At 39.5% G+C, this 18,602-nt stretch overlaps 1 protein-coding gene across 5 annotated transcripts in view; it reads right to left on the minus strand.

Moving 5' to 3' along the window:
• LOC138473193 (VPS10 domain-containing receptor SorCS1-like) overlaps positions 1-18,602 on the minus strand; it is a 3,088,785-nt gene that overhangs the window by 2,955,409 nt on the left and 114,774 nt on the right. The gene's annotated exons all lie outside the window — the stretch shown is intronic.

Genomic DNA, 18,602 nt, shown 5'->3' on the forward strand with positions numbered 1-18,602 from the left:
ATCATCTTTCTTCCTTTCCTTTGCACAATACCTAGTCACAGTGCTGCTGTCAGTGCACATATATATATATATATATATTTTACTTTCAGCAAAATCCTCTTAAAAATAAACACGTTTAAATGCACACCATTTTCCATTTCTCATTCCATATGAACACTGTTCCCAACCTTTCTCATTCCATCTTGTATAGTGGCACCATTCTCCACCTGCTCTCACATACCATGTACACTGGCAAACGGCCCAATTCATCACATGTTTTGCACAGTGCAAAGTTATTTTCCACTGCTAAAAAGAAGCTTTGTACTGCCAACACAAACCCTGATTCATGGTACTGTGGCAATCGGATTTTTTAGTACAAATTCAATTCAAACTTTAGACTGCAAAAATACATTTGCACTGACTTTCTACTCAAAAACGCACTTTAAACAGTTCCATGAGTCAGGGTTTCTATCGGCAGAGCAAACTCATTTTTCAGCAGTGCAAAGTCACTTTGCACTGTGCAAAAGTATCCATTAATCCGGCCCAAAGTATTTATATACAACACTTCTCTTTGCATATAAACTATTGTTATTTTCCAAACCAATACTATAACACACCAAACACTACTCCAACTACAATATGCTACTCCACAACCACTAGGCTACAGTTTCCCTATTCTTTAAAAACACTGCAATACATGACACATGTATTGCACCACAAACAGCCCTTCTCTTATTAATATCACCAGCACAAATATGACATAGATATACATCTTTCCCTATACCTTATAATGTCCCAAACAACACTTCTTTTAATCAACCCTGTATTACTGTTACCAACACCTAACATCCCAATGCTACCAAAATATCACAATCAGCACCAGTACACTAAGTTCCCATTCCCATACAGTCCTATAGGGAATGGGAACCCTGAAGCACTGGCACCATTAGTAACAATGCCAGTGCTTCAGTTTAAAGCCTTGCGGTAGCGGCCTCAACTCCCAGCAGGTAAAACCTGCCGGGAGTACAGTGCCTCTACCACTAAACACAGAGTGTGAGTCGGTCCAGAAAATCTGCTGGTAACTTTTTACTGGTACCTTTAATTACAGACTAGCTCATTCATAATAGGATCCACAGTCATATTTTTCTAACAACATGCTTAACATACTTTACTATACCACAAATAACCCACCTGCATTAACTCTTTTTCCCAACTACTTCAACTACCTCAATAAATAAACTCTCTTATTAAAAGTACTTTGCCATTAACACATACACCCACTAACTTTCTTTTACAATTAAAGGAAAAAAGAAGATTGAATAAAAAAGCTACTGAAGAAACAACACTCTTCACATCCTACAAAGTAAGGGCCTTCACTATAGTATGTTCACTGCTCCAATTGTAAACATTTACTTTCAGTATATATTAGGCAATAATAGTCTGTTCTACTTACCGACATTGTATTTCACTCTTACTACAGCATTCACACTCTTTTGATTCCAATCTAAACATTGTTCTTTATTCAAAACACTGCCCATTCCTTACAACCTAAGAGCACAGCTATCACTCAACAATGTATATACCACAATGTACTTTTTAATATGCCATACCCCTGTGCACATAAGGTCCTTATTCCAAAGCAACAACGTTCAAACTCATTGCATTGCATTGCAAATCACTAACACACATTAGCACACACTGACACACTTCTTCACCCCGTTTCCATTAGATCATACAACTCTCATACCTCTGTAGTAAATCACAGCATTATAACAACCACTGTTTTCTTCAAAAATCAAACATCATACTTATTCCACCACACCACCACTCCTTTACTCACTAACCCAAGCCTATCACATCTGTAAAGCCTCTTATTCTTACAATCTTCCCAACCATCTATCATCCCACACACACTGATGTATAATATGAAGGATTCCAAGCCATCAAGGTCGGGAGCCGCAAATGGACCTCGTAGTAAGGCGTTAAGGGGTTAACGGCGCCGCAGCCTTTTACGGTGCCGTTAACCCCTTAACGCCGGGGTCGTAATGACCCCCATTGTCTGGCTAAACCTTGGTTCAGCTTCATCCCGGAAAAGAGTACTAAGGTTTTACCAAGATACAGAAACAATTGCCATAAATGGTCCCAAGAGCCAGGAGATTTAAATAAACAAGTTAATTGACACATATTACCCAAACAGAAGTACTAGTTTGTAAAACATGTGTCTGTACAACATAGCCCAAAACTACTCCCACAAAAGCAATGTCACACCAGATGAGACAAATGGCAAATATTCAGTCTCAACTTGTGAAGGAAGCTTAGTAAATATTACTCAACCCAGCCTTATCAATCATAAAGTTATCATTGAAATCCCTCAAAAATAGATAACGTTATTACATGGCCCTACTACAACTGTTTAAACCCAGGAGAAAAGAAGAATTATTAGCTCACTGTGACTCATTTGAAGCTGTATTCAAAGCAATTGAAAGCAGTGTGGCACATGTCAATTTCAAACAATACAAACAAATGTTCAACAATGAATGCCAAAAAGAGGAAGAAATTGAAGTTATTCTAGATAAAGACACTCTTGAGGGCAGTCAACCTTCCATTACAGAAGCCAACTACTACTTGGAGAAGCACTCATTCTAAAGGGAGTAGAAATAGCCATAACTGAGGTAGAAAATACCATGTATCAATCTAAACATTCTGAAGAAGTCTTGTCAGTGCTCAACTCACAGCTAAATGATGAACAACTCACCATTTATCTAGAAGTCACTAAAGAAATTACATGGTCTTGTAGGTAAGCAGGTAGATATTATCTTGCCAGCTCCCACTCGCTCACTATTGTCATATTGGAACAGTCGGAGAAAAAAATACATGGGACCAAATGCATAGTTTCTATACCATGAGAGATGTTATGCACTCAGACAGCCATACAGAAATAACCTGGACACTGAAAGTGTGGAAGGATGCTGTATGGAAAGATGATACATGGAAGGAGGCTGCCTGCAAGATGTTAGAATACATCAATGGATATTATGGACGGATGTTAAAGTGAAATCTGATGAAGACAAATTGATGTCATGAAGAAGATATAAAAACATATGCTGAATGATATGAAAATGCTAGAACTAGCAAATAGCTAGTAACTAAATCACTAAGTGTAACATGTACCTAAAGTAAAGGTAATCATGGATCTAAAGAAAATTAAGTAAATTACTGACCAATAATTGTAAATAGGCAATAACGCAAGATAGAAAGAAAACATATTGAAGCTTTCTAAAGAAGAATATATAACATGGCAAGGATGGCCAAATTAGAAAAATAGATGCTGGCTCACTTTGAATTTAACTAAGCTGCATTAGTGACCGGCCGAGGCTCTAAAAATCAAGAGATGCATGAAAACAGATTTCTGTGCAGAGCCAACAATGAGACAAGGTTGGCCCCGAGTCAACAATGCTATTTTCATAGGATAAGCACAGAGCAAAAAAGGAGTATATGGCTAAGCTCTGAATGTGGTACATTCTTCATAGCTGGAAGAAGATGAAAACATCTGTAAGAGCCAAACTGCTGGTCAATTAAAAGTGTACAATGTCCATATCAGATAGAGTGAGCAAGTCTCTAGAGGCCAAGGGGAGTAACAGCTCCCTTCATAAATAAATAAAATAGCAGTAAATGAAAGGCTGAAATTGACACATTTGTGGTCTTTTCACATGTGACTCAGAAGTTGAAAATAAAGGCTATTCAATAGATCCTTAAGCTAAAATAGTGTTGTGGTCACACTCCCTTAAATGTTCGAGGACAGTGATAAGACACAAGGTCAAACTGCAAATGCAAGACATTGGCTGATAGCCTAACCATGAGATATGATGGTCTGATTGGGAAAATGGAGAGTACTCTAATGGGATTCAATCACCTAGGTTTTGTTTCACATATGTGCTGCTAAGGAGCCAAAAGTCCAATGTTGGGATAGTATGTCAACCAATCTGCGGTGTTAAGGGACAACCTAACATACAATGTTGCAGAAGTAAATCCACTGTTGTTATGTCCACTACAATCAATAGTATACATATTTAGAGGCATGCCCTACATATAAGGGGAAGCCAACGATGCACCAATCCTTATATGTTTTAAAAGTAGATATGCTCCCTTCACCAATCCCTTCCCCTAGTAGGTTTTTCATCTTGCCCTGTAGAAAGATGTCATAGATGATGCATAATGGGGTATAAGACTTCCATGCAATCAAGTTTGTTTCAGGCAGTGCATGCATCAGTCTGATGTCTGCCAGTTACCCAGCTTTATTGAATTGATAATAAAGTAGTACTTTGCCATATTATTTGAGTCTGTCTGATTATTTGGTCTGAGATCCTTATTATAATTCCATCTAGAACAAAAGATGCTTCATGGTGCTGGAGCACAGTCTTAAACATTAAACTAAAACTTGTAGCTACAAAAATTGTAAACTTCAGCTCCTGGATGTAAGTGGTGAAGATGGTTCTGGTAAAATGTTATTAATTCAAATAAGCAGCACATTTCTACAAGACTTAACAAACAACACCCTTTCAGATGTTGTAACAGAGCCCATTGGTTTAGCTGCCTATAACAGAAGAGGTGTAACTTTAAACAGACTACTGCTCCTCCCAATAGAATACCCAAACAAATTAGAATACAACCAATTATCAGCAGAAGCTGCTACTGAAGTATGCAGAATTCTCAAACAGATGGAAGTGCTCCAGATAGATTAAATAAGCATGGTTTCCAACCTCATTTCAGCATTAATTCATCTCAGTATGCAAGAAGTACTAAAAACCGACTCCACAGAACTGTTTGGAGGAAATCACATCATTGTTTTCGGAAATCTCCTACAGTTATCACCAGTAAAAGGGGAACATATTTTTTAAACATTAGGACACAAACAATGCCATAACACACTTGACAACATTGAAAATGTAAATCTCTGGCAACATTCTCACCACAGATAACTAACTAAAAACATGTGTCAGTCTCCAGATCTCACCGTTGCTAACATTGTAAAAAGCATAAGAACTGGTCTGCTTGCTAAAGTTGTAAAATACATCTTAAAAACAAGACTAATGCATGAATTATATAGGCCAAACACATCTGCCCCTGATGTCATGGAACAATGAACTCAACAAAATATAAAATGCATGTCATTAATGCCAACCCATCCAAGCTGTAGTCTATTCGATGATACAATGTTGAAAAAATAAATGCAACCGATAGTGTATATCATCACCACAGACATACTTGAAGTGCACAGCATGACACTCCCAATGTGTCAACAAGCAACAGCACAATTAAAGAGCTTAGTATCTCCAACAGAGCTGGATTAGAAAAAAATATGAACTATGTGTCTAATCTGCATAGTAATCCTTAAATGTCATCTTGACATAGAACAAGCTTTAGTCAATAGAGCAAATGGTGCAGTTGCTGGCTTGCAAGCATATCCACATGAGAACAGCATTCAGTTTATCAACATCCACTATGACAAACTTGCAGAAGCTAAGAAAATAGGCTGCACAATAGCACGTTTCCTTCTTTTCAAAGACATGTACGTACATAGAGAATAATTATCTCTATTACTTGCATATTCTGTCATTATTCACAAATCACAAGGTCTAACCCTAGATCACGCATTAATTGACATTAGCAGCACAATCTTCAAAGAAAGTATGAGTTACGTAGCACGTTGACATCTCTGTACACTCAATGGTCTATTCCTATTTAACTTTGATGCAAACAAATTCAATGCTGACATTCCATGCATCCTAGAATACAACAGGCTACATGCACTGTACACCCACCACCTAGCTATGTACCGTGTACCTTAAAAAGAAAACCTTTAAAAATACATTTTTTTATTTGATTTGGATAATACAAACATCCTTTCAAATATCAGCAAATTAGTAAAATTATACAGCTATTGATTTCTTAAAGTTACGTCATTGTCTTAAAAGAAAGAAAATTAACATTTAATTTCTCACATTGAATAAAACTAATCCAGATATACAAATTATTCTATTTGAGATATACAGTGTTGTTAAAAAATGGAAATGTCCAACTTAGGTAATTATTAAAAGACGAACAATACATTTAATTTGGAGACATCTTATTGCTGTCATATTGCTGAAATATAGATTCCAGAAATTGCACTACTGCCACACGCATGCCCAATTTAGAATGATTGGTTAAAGCTAGCCAGATGTTAGTTATTTCCATAAGGCTAAATTAATTTACAAGGTGTTTTTATATAATGTTTTCCTTTGATTGGCCAATAGAGGGCAGTACATTATGCAGTGGTCTAATGTTTGCTTCTCTGCCTTATTTCCACAGAAAATGGCAATAGTTTACTTCTTTTGGAATCAAATTTCGTCTAGACATGATTTCTCTACTAGGCCAAAGACTTAGACGAAATCTCAAATACTGCTGACGAATGTACGATGATGGACATTTTAGTAGATAATCAGCTGGTTCACGCAGAGCTTTATGTACAAACACTCGAGGATCAAAAGTCTTGTATTTTTGCCAATGTATATGATTTTCGATTCAGTCGTGCTGGTGTAGTTTTTGTTTTGCTCGTTGGGGATTGTGTAATAGCAAATCTGGGGTAATTGAGGCATCAGCTACTGCGTCTAGTGCAAAATTGTACCACAACTTAGTAAATGCATGATCCTGAGCCAATAGGTGCAGAGCTATAAAACCCAAAATCCCAGGAGTGGAAATTCCATGATGGATTTCCTAACCAGGGCACACATTCTCCATTTGATTTGAGATTCAAAAGAAAGAAGGTCTAATTCATATTCAATTAGTGGCATCGGAGTGCTCTTAGGCAGTTGCAACAATTGCATCCAAAAGTGGGCCTCCAGTGTGATCCAATACTTGGATTCTTTAGGTAATAGGGTTTTGACTCCATAAATTAGGGTGGGTATCACTTTCTGCTGATAAAACTGTAGAATATGCTTCAAACTAAATTGTCTGTCTTAGCTCTAAGCACCTTGGCTTGGGATATGAACATTTAGTTTTGTGTGTATAACATCCTCCATGGCTTGATTTGAGATTGAAACCTGTATAATCATGCCCAGGAATTTATACTGCTGGACATCCAATAGGGGAACATTTTGCCAGTGCAAATTAGTGCCTTTTCACCTTAGATTGATTTTAACCTAGATTTTCACCTTAAAATACAACTAATACAAACAGAACCTATTCACAATCTCTCAGCAATATCAAAGAAAAAACAAATAAACTGCAACTCCATCAAACAATACAACCATTAAACTCTCTAGTCCAAAAATGACTGAATATTCATCAAAAGACAAACAGACACATGTCTCTTCCGAAAAAAAACAACTCCATCTCCACCAAAATATACAAAAGTAGAACGTTCTTGTCCCTTTATATCCAGAAACACAATTGGAGAAATTCTCTATGCAAATTTAGCTATCAATCTTCTCTTCCAACTGCCCGCATTTGTGCCCGCATATTAAAACAATCACTAAAATGAAATCTTCCGGATTTCATACACTTGAAACATACATGCACTCTCTGCAACAATGTTTCACAAGATCACATCCCTAAAGAACGATTTGGCTATACCAAATTGTTAATCCATTCCATTTCACCAAGTTCTCCAAAATGCATATGATAGCATATTATGCCATTTTTGTAATTCAGACAATCGTTCCAACATACAAATACATTCACAAGGCCAATATGTCATACTAGTTCTTCTACAGTACAATATAGAGGGTACCAAAAATAACTTTAAGCTCACTAGATTCACAGACAGTCAAGTATCTCTTGGAATGATAAATTCACAAGAGTAGGCATAATCTACCACATTTGTGCCACAAAAACTTCAGGCCACTATACTGCATATGTTACAAAAAAACTTTCGGAAAGGAATTGAATGAAGGAGGGTTGTTATAATGTAAGATATGATAAGCTTATGTATTCAAAAAGTGGACTAAGGAACATGTAAATTCAGTTTATGAAAAATTGTTGGTGAGAACAGAGTCTGCCTTATGGTCTGAGCTACGCCAAGAGAATGGAAATGGTGAATGTAATGTCAGTTTAATTTTGGATGATTTTATACTCGAACGAGCATCAATTTATCATTATCTGAGCATTATTTGTGGGTTACATTGTAGTCGTTTGTTCTGTGTGGCATATTACAATGAAACACAAGTATAACCTTTGTGTGTAATGTACTTTTTACCGTCCAGATGGGCAGGCCAGCATTGATATGCATGTAGACCACTACTCAGTTCTCCCAGGTTCAACGCTAATATTTCAATAAAATGCCATGTATGAGCAAATAGAATTGTAGCGTCAGCTTTTGTATCCCGTTTAGAGTTGATAATACTACATAGCAATGTTCTCGGAAGAAAAAAGTAATAAAGATCGGCTAATAAGACATGTTTCTATTATGTTTCCGAAACAGGTACATTTAGCCATTTTGCGATTGTCATAGATTCCAGATACCAACTGACTGATTTTTTAACCGGCAGCTCCAGCTACTTGTGAACAAATGGATGTGTTTAACAGTTTTTTGGGATGATGAGCAAGGGCAGAAATGCCCTTACACTGTACTAGCGATTAGGAGCAACATATCATCCTTCACGATGGTCTAGCCTCAAGTTGATGCACAAGCCCTGGAATTCACTATGTGACCCAAGCGCTTCTTTTATCCAAAACGAACACCTTGTGTATGCAAAAAGAACAACGTGTGACTCACGATAAACATTTTGGATTGTGAGCGAAGAAAGAAATTTCATATTTAATTGAATATGGCAATAGTCGGATGTTGTCGGAACGTTTATTGTGAAATAAAAGTACTTTACAAATTGTACAGTCTTGTTGTTTCTTTTTAAAGTACGGTTTAGTATTATGAATTGTGCCGTGCTGTGTTGTGATAAGTTGTGTGTTGATATTCGGGTTCTGCGTCACATCACGCAGTTGATGACTGGATGCGTTTGGGTATGCTGCTCAGGAACGTTACTGAGAAAGGCGGACAATATCACTAGGTTTAGTGATGTGAGGCTCAGGGGCGGGGCGTATGATTTAGTGCCATCAGGGCAGTTCATTTTATGCCAGTGGTCTTCAATTTTATTTGTCCGGAGCCCCCCTGAGCAAAGTTTGGGGAGGCCGGGACCTACCAGAAATGCAAAATGTACAGTATATATTGCGCTATGTCACCTGCTCCCATCACAGTCGCTGGGCTCCCTCATGCCACTCCTACCCAGTCCATGGTCTCTCCTCACCCCATCACACACCCTGGGCTCTCCCCACTCTACTCCCACCACTATCCCATGGTTCCCACCCATTGTGCTCCCACCATAGTATGTGGGATCCCCCATCCCGTTTCCAACACAGTCTGAGGGCCAGTGGCGGCAGGTGATTTTTTTAAGTGGAGGGGCATAACTATTTCCCCCAAAAATGCCATAGCGACCAAGCATAGTGGGAGAGCCAGAACCAATAAAGGGAGATTCGGGGGGTTTCTCCCTGTGAATATTTTTTTTACATAATGTGTTAAAATGTTGCCTTGTAGAGCATACTTTTAACAAAAAAAATGGGTAAATAGCCAAACAGTTTGCAATTGGTGCTGGGTTCAAGAGGGCAGGCATGACATTTTTTATTGGACTTCTATAATAGATGTCCAGTAAAAAGATACCATCCCTGTCCCCTGGGCCCCACTGGGCCTAACACAATCAACATGATTATGTGTGTATGCAAGGTGCTGCACATTTATACAGCAATCACTCTATCATTGACACGAGCATCCATCACCATACATTCACTCATAACATAAGCATACACGCATCCATTCACATGTTTAAATAAAAACAATGAACATAAATGTACATTCTGTATTGGCCTGCGTGTGGGTGCTGAAACGCCCTGCTTCAGGCTGCTCTGTCCGTATGTGCGAGGAGGCGCAGGAGCTCCTCCTCGGACATACAGACATGCAGTGCCCCAGCCAGCCTTTTCAATGAGCCATGCAATGCTGGCAAAGCAAAATGCCCCAGCACATGTATGGCTCAGAGCATGTGCGGCTGGGGAACTAAATTGAACTGTCAAAGGGAAACGGTTTTCCCTTTGACAGTTCAGCCAGCCCAGGAGCACTCCATCAGCTGGAAAAAGCAGGTGAGGGTGTGCTCACTGTTTCACTGCGCTGGCTCCTTGTCTCCTCCATAATGGATGAGCTGCCGGGCTCAGACTGGGCTTTAGAGCAATGCCTGTACCAAAAATGTAAAATGCTAGTTTCGGCCAGTCAAAATGGGCCACCATTTAGGCCAATGTGGACCAGTTTGATGAGTTACTTAACTATGCAGTTAGTAATTTTGACCATTGTTGCTGAATATATCACAATTTACTTACATTTTAACACAAAGCACCCCCTTGGGTACTATTGAAAGAGTGGGCCTCATTACAACCCTGGCGGTAGCTGTGCTGGTCAAACCAGCATGGCTGTCTCCGGAGTTGCATCCGGGTCTGGCACCCGCGAATGGGCAATTACCGGGTCATGCCGAGTTAGGCGGACCTAATAATTGCCCTGTCGTGGGTTCTGGTAACGGTAGATCCCCATTCCCATTTAAGCCCCATAGGGCTCAATGGGAATAGGGAGCTTGGATGCACCGGCACCGTTAACAATGGTGCCGGCGCATCTGACGAGCTGTGCTCGCCGGTGCTGCACGGCCTGCCAGGACAGACGAGGCAGGCTGTCAGGCACCCACGAACACAACTTTTACTACGGCGGTACGGTAGCAACGGTGCTGGTAGCTTACCAGCACCGTTGTTACCGTACCGCCATAGTTGTAATGTGGGCCAGTCTGTGACTAAAGGAATGAATATCCATTTACAACTGCGGTCCACTTTTTCATTGTTGCCTGAGACAGTTTCATGCTTCAGCCCAACCATGTGAGCTACTCTGCCCATTTCTTCCAATCTAAAATATATATATATTTATATATATATATATATATATATATATATATATATATATATATATATATATATATATATATATATATATTTTAGATTTCATGCTGAGCTCTCAGGGCCCCTCAGTGATGCACCTGAAGACCCCTGGGGGGTCGCGCCACACAGTTTGAATACCACTGCCTTAGGCCGATGCAGCAACGGGTAAGGTTAGCACAAGATGTCCACTCCCTGTTGCCAGGTTTTGCATGTGTACAAAAGAGGAAAACTAAGGTAAGGTGCATTGGAAATGTTTGTGCGCTCCATCAACGTATGTATAAAAATACCTGCCTGAACCCTCGGAACAATAATGTTTTCTGAGCATTGCTCTTGTCAAACTTATCAAATAATCTAGAAGGAGGTGAGGGGTGATGAGGATTGGATGGTATATTTGTGACTTGAATGCAAATGAATTTACAAAGTTTGGTGGGTTTCTGTCATGAGGGGGGAAAATTAGAGGGGGGTACAAAATAATGTAATGGTTTATAAATGAGGTGACATTTGATGAATCTACACTTATTTTGGCAAACTGATAATCAATCTAGATATAAATGTTTTTGCAAAGTTTGGTGGGATTTTCTCAAGAGGGGGCAAAATTAGAGGGGGGTGCAAAAATAATGTAAAGGCTTATAAATCTGGTGCCGTTTGACAAATCTACACAAAGGTTTGCAAAAAGATTATAGCTCTAGATATAAATGTTTTCGTGCAGTCTGAATGGATTTTGTCAAGTGGGGGCTAGGTTATATGACGATTGTGTATGCATTCATTTGACACTTTTGAAAAAAATAAAACATGGGTGGATCTGTAGCAAACTTTAGTAAGGACATTAGCAAGGATCTACAAGCATGGTTTCGCCAATGTGCCAGTATTGTATTATTTGCCAAGTGACATAATATAGCTATAAAAAAAATAGCGGTATACCTTTAGTGAATGAGGGGTAGCCTGTGGCAATGGGCATTGGCCAGATTGTCTGGTTCATGGAATAAGGTCATGATCTAGACAATTTGTCTACTGGCTATGTCCACAAGGGAGAAAACATAGGATTAAAGTGGCCATGTCCACCTGGGACTGGCTTTGTGGTAAAGCTATTCGAAATTAGGATAGATCTGAAAGGAAAGAAAAATGTGCTTGTGGTAATATGGTCATAGGGGTCTCTTTTTGCCTTCTGCAGGCTGCCTTGGAAAACGAATAGGGCCCTGTATGGAACCCTTGCCTTCCTTTTCCATGGTGGCCATCTTGGAAAAGGATTTTCTTTCCTATACTGGGACCCCACATGTGTCCCGGTGTAGGAAGCAAAATCCTCTTTTTTAGCAGCACGGGTTCCGCTTTGGGAACCTAGTTTGCTAATGGCTTTCATCCCCAATTTCGGCGTCGGTCCGCAGACAAACACACAGTCCAGGGATATCAAAATCACTAGCTGGGGGTTCAGCATGTTCTATGTTACATGTATATAAAGTAAGGGAATCCTAGTAAACATACATCGAATTCACAGTATGTATATTCAGTAAAACAAACTTTGTTAAAGGGACGTCATGGTTAAGTTGCGCAACCAAAAACCTATGTATATTCAGTAAAAAGACTTTGTTAAAGGGACGTTATGGTTAAGTGGCACTACTAAAAACCTATTAAATTCAGTAAAAATTCTTTGTTAAAGAGACGTTATGGTTAAGTTGTGCTACTAAAAACCTATGAAATTCAGTAAAGAAACTTTGTTAAAGGAACGTTATGGTTCAAAGTAAAACTGAAAAAACCCTGAAATTCGCTATTTATGGTAAGGTAAGCAACCATAACTCGCGCCACCACTGTGCACTGCTAAGACTAACAACCAGGACATCAAAGATGACATCACAAATGTCATTGATGACATCACTGATGACATCAGATTCCTGGCTCACTCTTTTTTCCTTTAATGATATATCTAGGCCAGTAACAGTCAGGACCTAAAAATTACAAAAGTACTATATTTGTAGACTTATAGTTGAAATATGTTCTTACAGTATTTCACTTAGGGTCCCCTCATAGCATATGAAACATATACAAAGGGGATAACACAGACTTGGAAGACAGCAATGCTATCTATGTATGAAGATGATTAGTAAGGTTATCAACACTGTCTTATAGTTCTGTTGTTTTTTTATTGCTGTACTTTCCCAGGGTATGCTCATATTTGTACACATTGCATTTGCACTACTTTCCTTGGGGCCTAGTCACAATATGTGATAGTTTTACGTAGTAGCTTTGAAGCAGATCAATCATTTCTGTGCATGAAGATAATCAGTTAGGTTACTTCACTTTCCCTGAATATGCTCATATTTGTATGTGTTGTTGTCTGTTTGTGTTTTGTGTGCAGTACTGCAATAATGTAGTAAGTGGGTTTTATTAGGTACTTATTAAATGTTTTACTTTATGCAAAACTCTAATAAGAAAGCATTTATAAGTGTAGTATTTAACATTGCAAGATTATTAATAGTGCATCTCCATCATGTCTGCTGCACACTATTCCTATGTTACTACTGTCGGGGGGAAATTCTGCCGGGGTCGGCTGGGCCGTCCGCAGACCTCCGGGCAGGGAGGCCCCAACTCCTCCCGTATATCCCAAAAGAGATAGAGTATGAGACACACGCAAGAAGCAAGGTGACTCTGCTGTTTATTAGACAAAACGGCAGGGATGGGTCAAGGAGCGTACGCGTCCGTCCTGACACACACACAATCGTGGGGCTCGCAGGCCCTTTTTACCTTAGTATGACGCGCTACTTGCGTCACTTGGAAAGTTTAGCAAAAAACCTATGGATTGGTTACTCGAGTGGTAGGGTTAGTATAGCATACATATAGAGAACGATATTAGTGGTTGAGGGTTAGTAAGGTGGTATACCTGGGCTGTCCCTTCAATTTGATACATGAAAATTGTTACATGAAATGAAGACCTCTAAGGATTGGTCAATGTTAATGGCGTCAGTGATAGGATCCCCATGTTCTGATTGGTCCGCTCGCGAGCCTCCCAGTCTGGGACTATCGCTGTTCCCAGCTCGCGGTGCACCTGTCATTTGCAACAATGTTTTTACTATGGGTAGGTGTAAACAATGTGAGGATTTATTCGTATGTTGGGAGGTCGACTACTCCCACTGCTGCAGATGTCCAATGAGTCTTTTAATTGTATCTGCCTGTGTCTTGAAACGTGGGAAACAGGCGTCTCTTTCCTCCTGGGCTTGGCATCTTGTCAGGTTTGGCTTTGTCACGTGAGGTGGGACCGTGTTTGAGGCAAAATTCAACACAATTAATATTGTTTTTCCTACTGTGTGCCTGGTTTATCTTGCAGGTGCGACCTTGGCGTTGGCTTGCAGCGTGCGAGATTGCAACATCGTGCCCTTGGCGGTGTGCTTTCGCCGGGCTCATTCTGCAGGGTCAGCAACCCAGTTCTTGCTCATTCAATGTTCATGGAAGCTTTTGCTTGCGGCCTACTTGGGTCTGGTGCATAGGTGGAACCGTTTGATGCAGAGCGCTTTAGGTTACGGTATCATATTGCTCTATCCTCAGTATCGTGTCTCCGTTATATTCTTCATTATGGTACATGGTTCTCAGAAGAAGCGTGAGCAAGCCTTTTTAGATAAGTTCATGATGCATCTTGCGTTTCTGCATTTTGAGAGCCTATGTGGAAAATAATAAAGATGCACGTCCGTGAGTATGTCTGTCGCCTACGTCATAGCACTGAGTATATTCTTCGTGTGGATTGGTGTGGGAGTGTCCGGTGTGCATGTTTGCACAGGTGTGCTGACCGTTGGCTAGGTCGTCATGGCATCTCTAACGACGTGTAGGTTTAGTCGAGTTGATCCGTGCCGCAGGTGTCGGCATGGACAGGGCGGGCTGCTGGGCAGGTAGATGGGCACATCCGTATGTTCCTGTACCAGGGTATTTGGCCGTCTGGTAGATAGGCAAACTCCTCTCGTGGCGGGTGTCTAGGCCGTGATCCTCTAGGCCAAGCGCGAGAGGGGAAGGGCGGGAGCCTGTTCTTCCATTCTCCCACTTCACTACATGTGTACCTTGGTATATTGGAAAAAACTTGACAATACAATGCTATTTGGATTAATGCATTGCTGAATGCACTACGCACCTCATGATATTTATTCCAATGATACTTGACACTTTTTTTATTAACATTACAATAGGAATGCCTTGTACAGACTTTTCATGAAAGGTAGATGGACATGTGATGTCATCAGTGATGTCATCAATGACATTTGTGATGTCATCTTTGATGTCCTGGGTGTTTGTTTTAGAAGTGCACAGTGGTGGCGCGAGTTATGGTTGCTTACCTTACCATAACTAGCGAATTTCAGGGGGTTTTCGGTTTTACTTTGAACCATAACGTCCCTTTAACAAAGTTTTTTTACTGAATTTCATAGGTTTTTAGTAGCACAACTTAAGCATAATGTCCCTTTAACAAAGTTGTTTTTTTTCTGTATATATATAAATATATATATATATATATATATATATATATATATATATATATATATATATATATATTAATATATATATTCATATAATTATAATCTGCCGACTTTCCTTTTCTTTGTACTGCAGACCACTGCCTATGTTGTTATTATAGAGTTAATCTCTAGGCCATTATGATAACAGATTTCACAGAAAATATGCACCTTCTTCTCAGTCCCACTGGCATTTTACCGATGAAGACACATCATCCACATGAAGGAAGATTACAATATTATTTCCATCAAATACAGGGCATCAGTCTGGAGTAAAAAAATCTGTTCAGCCATTTTATTTATACAGGTACAAGAAAGAGGAAAGGAGGGAACACACCTCGTTGTACCACTTTCTCAACTGGGAAAGAGCATGTTCTCTTCAGCCCCAATGGACTACAGCCCTATTATCAGTGTATAAACCTATTGTACCCCTAAATGAATCAGGACAGATTCCATAATTGTATAGGCATCTCCATAGCTCTATTCTTCAGGACCAAAAAAAGGTAAATATATTGTGTGTTCTTAGGCAGCTGTAAACTGTATAATTCAAGTTTAAAGGTTTGAACAATGATGCTAACACATTTTTGAAAGCCCGAACAGCTGCTTTAATTGGAATGTGGTTTAGCCCAGCCCTGTAACCAATCGAAGGGCAATTTAAAAAAAAAAATGTTTTTCCTGTATTACCGATCATAGATATTGTTGATAATTGCCTTGGTCAATTCTTCATACTTCCTTATAAATCATCACTATCTGAGCCCTACTCCATGATTTAGAGACCGATTTCAGGGGCTCAATTATATGAAAGAAAAGTGTCAAGGATGATGCCCTGATGAGAATATGATCCTTAAGTTCCATTGGATAGGTTGGCCTTTCTATCGTATTGGCACTTCGGTGACTTTTAATTTAGACTGAAACGTTGTTGCCCCTTTCTTGCATACATTGTGTGTCCATTGGCTTAGTATATCAACTGATGAATTGCATGTGATTAGCCTCATTGTCCAAACAGTTCAAATATAAGCTTGATTAGGCAGGACATTTTTCCCCAAATTAGAAACTAAATCCATTATTGCTAAAAGTAGTATGTTTGCTTCAGTAATCAGTGCCAATATCATTATTGTTTTCTTAATTGTGGGGCTGGGTGGCACCTTATCAAAAGCGTATTCAGGTAATGCGCAGGATAGGAAGTAAACAAGTTATGTGCAATACTAAAGTTTTCTCTGTGCCTAAACAAAGATTCTTAACAAAGTCGTAAATCGATTCTATAAGATGCCTCTAGCTCGCTGTTTGGTGGTTAGGATGAACTGCAGGCTTAAACTTTGAAAAAGGTGATAAGGATGCGGGCACGTGTATAAGGACATTCAAATAGAATAAAGTAGTAAATAATGTGATGTATTAATATACAATATTTGTTAAGATAAAGGCTAGCTAGTTTTAAAATTGAAGACTTTATTTTAGGCAGACATTGAAGTCAAGAGGCGGTGGAGTAATGTCTGAAGAATGATCATATCTACAAACTTCATTCATGGGTGAGTTTTTAGTGCTGAGCATAATGGGGAAAAGATCTGCTAGTAGAAATGTTTAAGCCTACTTGGGAAAAAGTTTTCTAATTCAATTATTGTGTAATGGAAAGGTCTTTCTGCAAGGGTGTTTCATTCTGGGATCAGCTTAGTGGGTGCTCCTGGTAACATCTTTTGGTGATTTTAAAGTGTCCTTTGTATTTGTGCAGGTTCAGAGATGGACTAATGAGCTTACTCAGCTGTGGTCTGAAATGTTTACACGTCAGCTCTTATGTTAAGACGTTGATGCTGTAATGATTTGTTCTCACGCTATAGCCCAGACCCCCTCTCTTTTGCTGTCGGTAATTCTTAAACTTAGAAAATGTACTCTTTTACATAGGAATTATAATGAATATGTGCAATGCGTGTGGAGTGCCCACAATGAGTTATTGTCTTGGATTTTGGCTGCTCGGCCTCCCTACTACACCGGGAAAATAAAATGCATGTATGTGTGGTGGGGCACTGGCCATGGGGGTATTTAGGATACCACTAACCCAACAGACATGAAACACAGTTCACAAACTATCCCACTACTAAAGTTATCCTTCAGCAAAAGCAGCTCTACAAACTGGATCTTCACTGCACTCGCCATCCATCCATTGGTAGGAGCTGCATGTCTCTTTTCATAAAAGAATAGAAGAAATAGCCTTACAGAGATGGCCGACAACCCAGCCTTGTGCTGGTTTCTCCCCCAAAGAAATCAGAGTTAGCAGCCAAAGCAATGCAATTACTGATCAAGGAGCGGTAGAACTTGCAGAAGTTGGACACGTGATGTTGGTGCTGCTGCTCTTACCAATGAATGTCAAGTCTTGTCATAAAAGAATAGAAGAAAGAGTCTTACAAAGATGGCCGACAACCCAGCCTTGTGCTGGCTTTTCCCCCAAAGAAAACAAAGCTAGCAGCCAAAGCAATACAATTACTGATCAATGAGCGGCAGAACTTGCAGAAGTTGGACAGGTGATATTGGTTCTGCTTAGTGAAAAATATTCAGATAGATCTGAAGATAAACTGACCGTGTTAAGAGATCGTCTAACCCATGAAGAACCAGTTGTCAGAGATGATGGTGCAAGTGGATTTGTGACTCTCAGAGAATTTTGCTTGCTACAATCTAGACACTTTTAATGGTTGAGAATTGGTGAACATTTATAGGATTTGTAGAAATCTTTATCAGAAATTGCAATGTTGTAGGTCCACTCTCTCAGAAAAAGAGATGATAAAACTATATTTCCTAATGTTTCCATTAACAAAGATGTATTTTCATGTCATACAGTTTCTCCCAGCCTCAGCTGGGTGAAGTTAAAGAAATAACTCTGTTTCTGGTGAACTTTCCTGATTAAGGTGCGTAATAAATGACTTATATCGTAGCATATCAAGATTTATCATGGAGTGACATGCAGCCAACTAGATGTCTCAAAATGCAGGCAACAACTGGCCCTAGTGGCCTACATTCCGAACTGGATGAGTGGTTCTGTGCATATCCCAAAGTCTCTCTTTGCTAATCACGCTCTCTCTCTCTTCACATCTGCGGAGAACAACTTTGCATGTGCACATGTTCCATGGAAAACCTTCTCTACCTATCAATTTT

The sequence above is a fragment of the Ambystoma mexicanum genome, chromosome 8 (genome assembly GCF_040938575.1).
Source record: "Ambystoma mexicanum isolate Mex_15411 chromosome 8, UKY_AmexF1_1, whole genome shotgun sequence".
NCBI lineage: Eukaryota > Metazoa > Chordata > Amphibia > Caudata > Ambystomatidae > Ambystoma > Ambystoma mexicanum.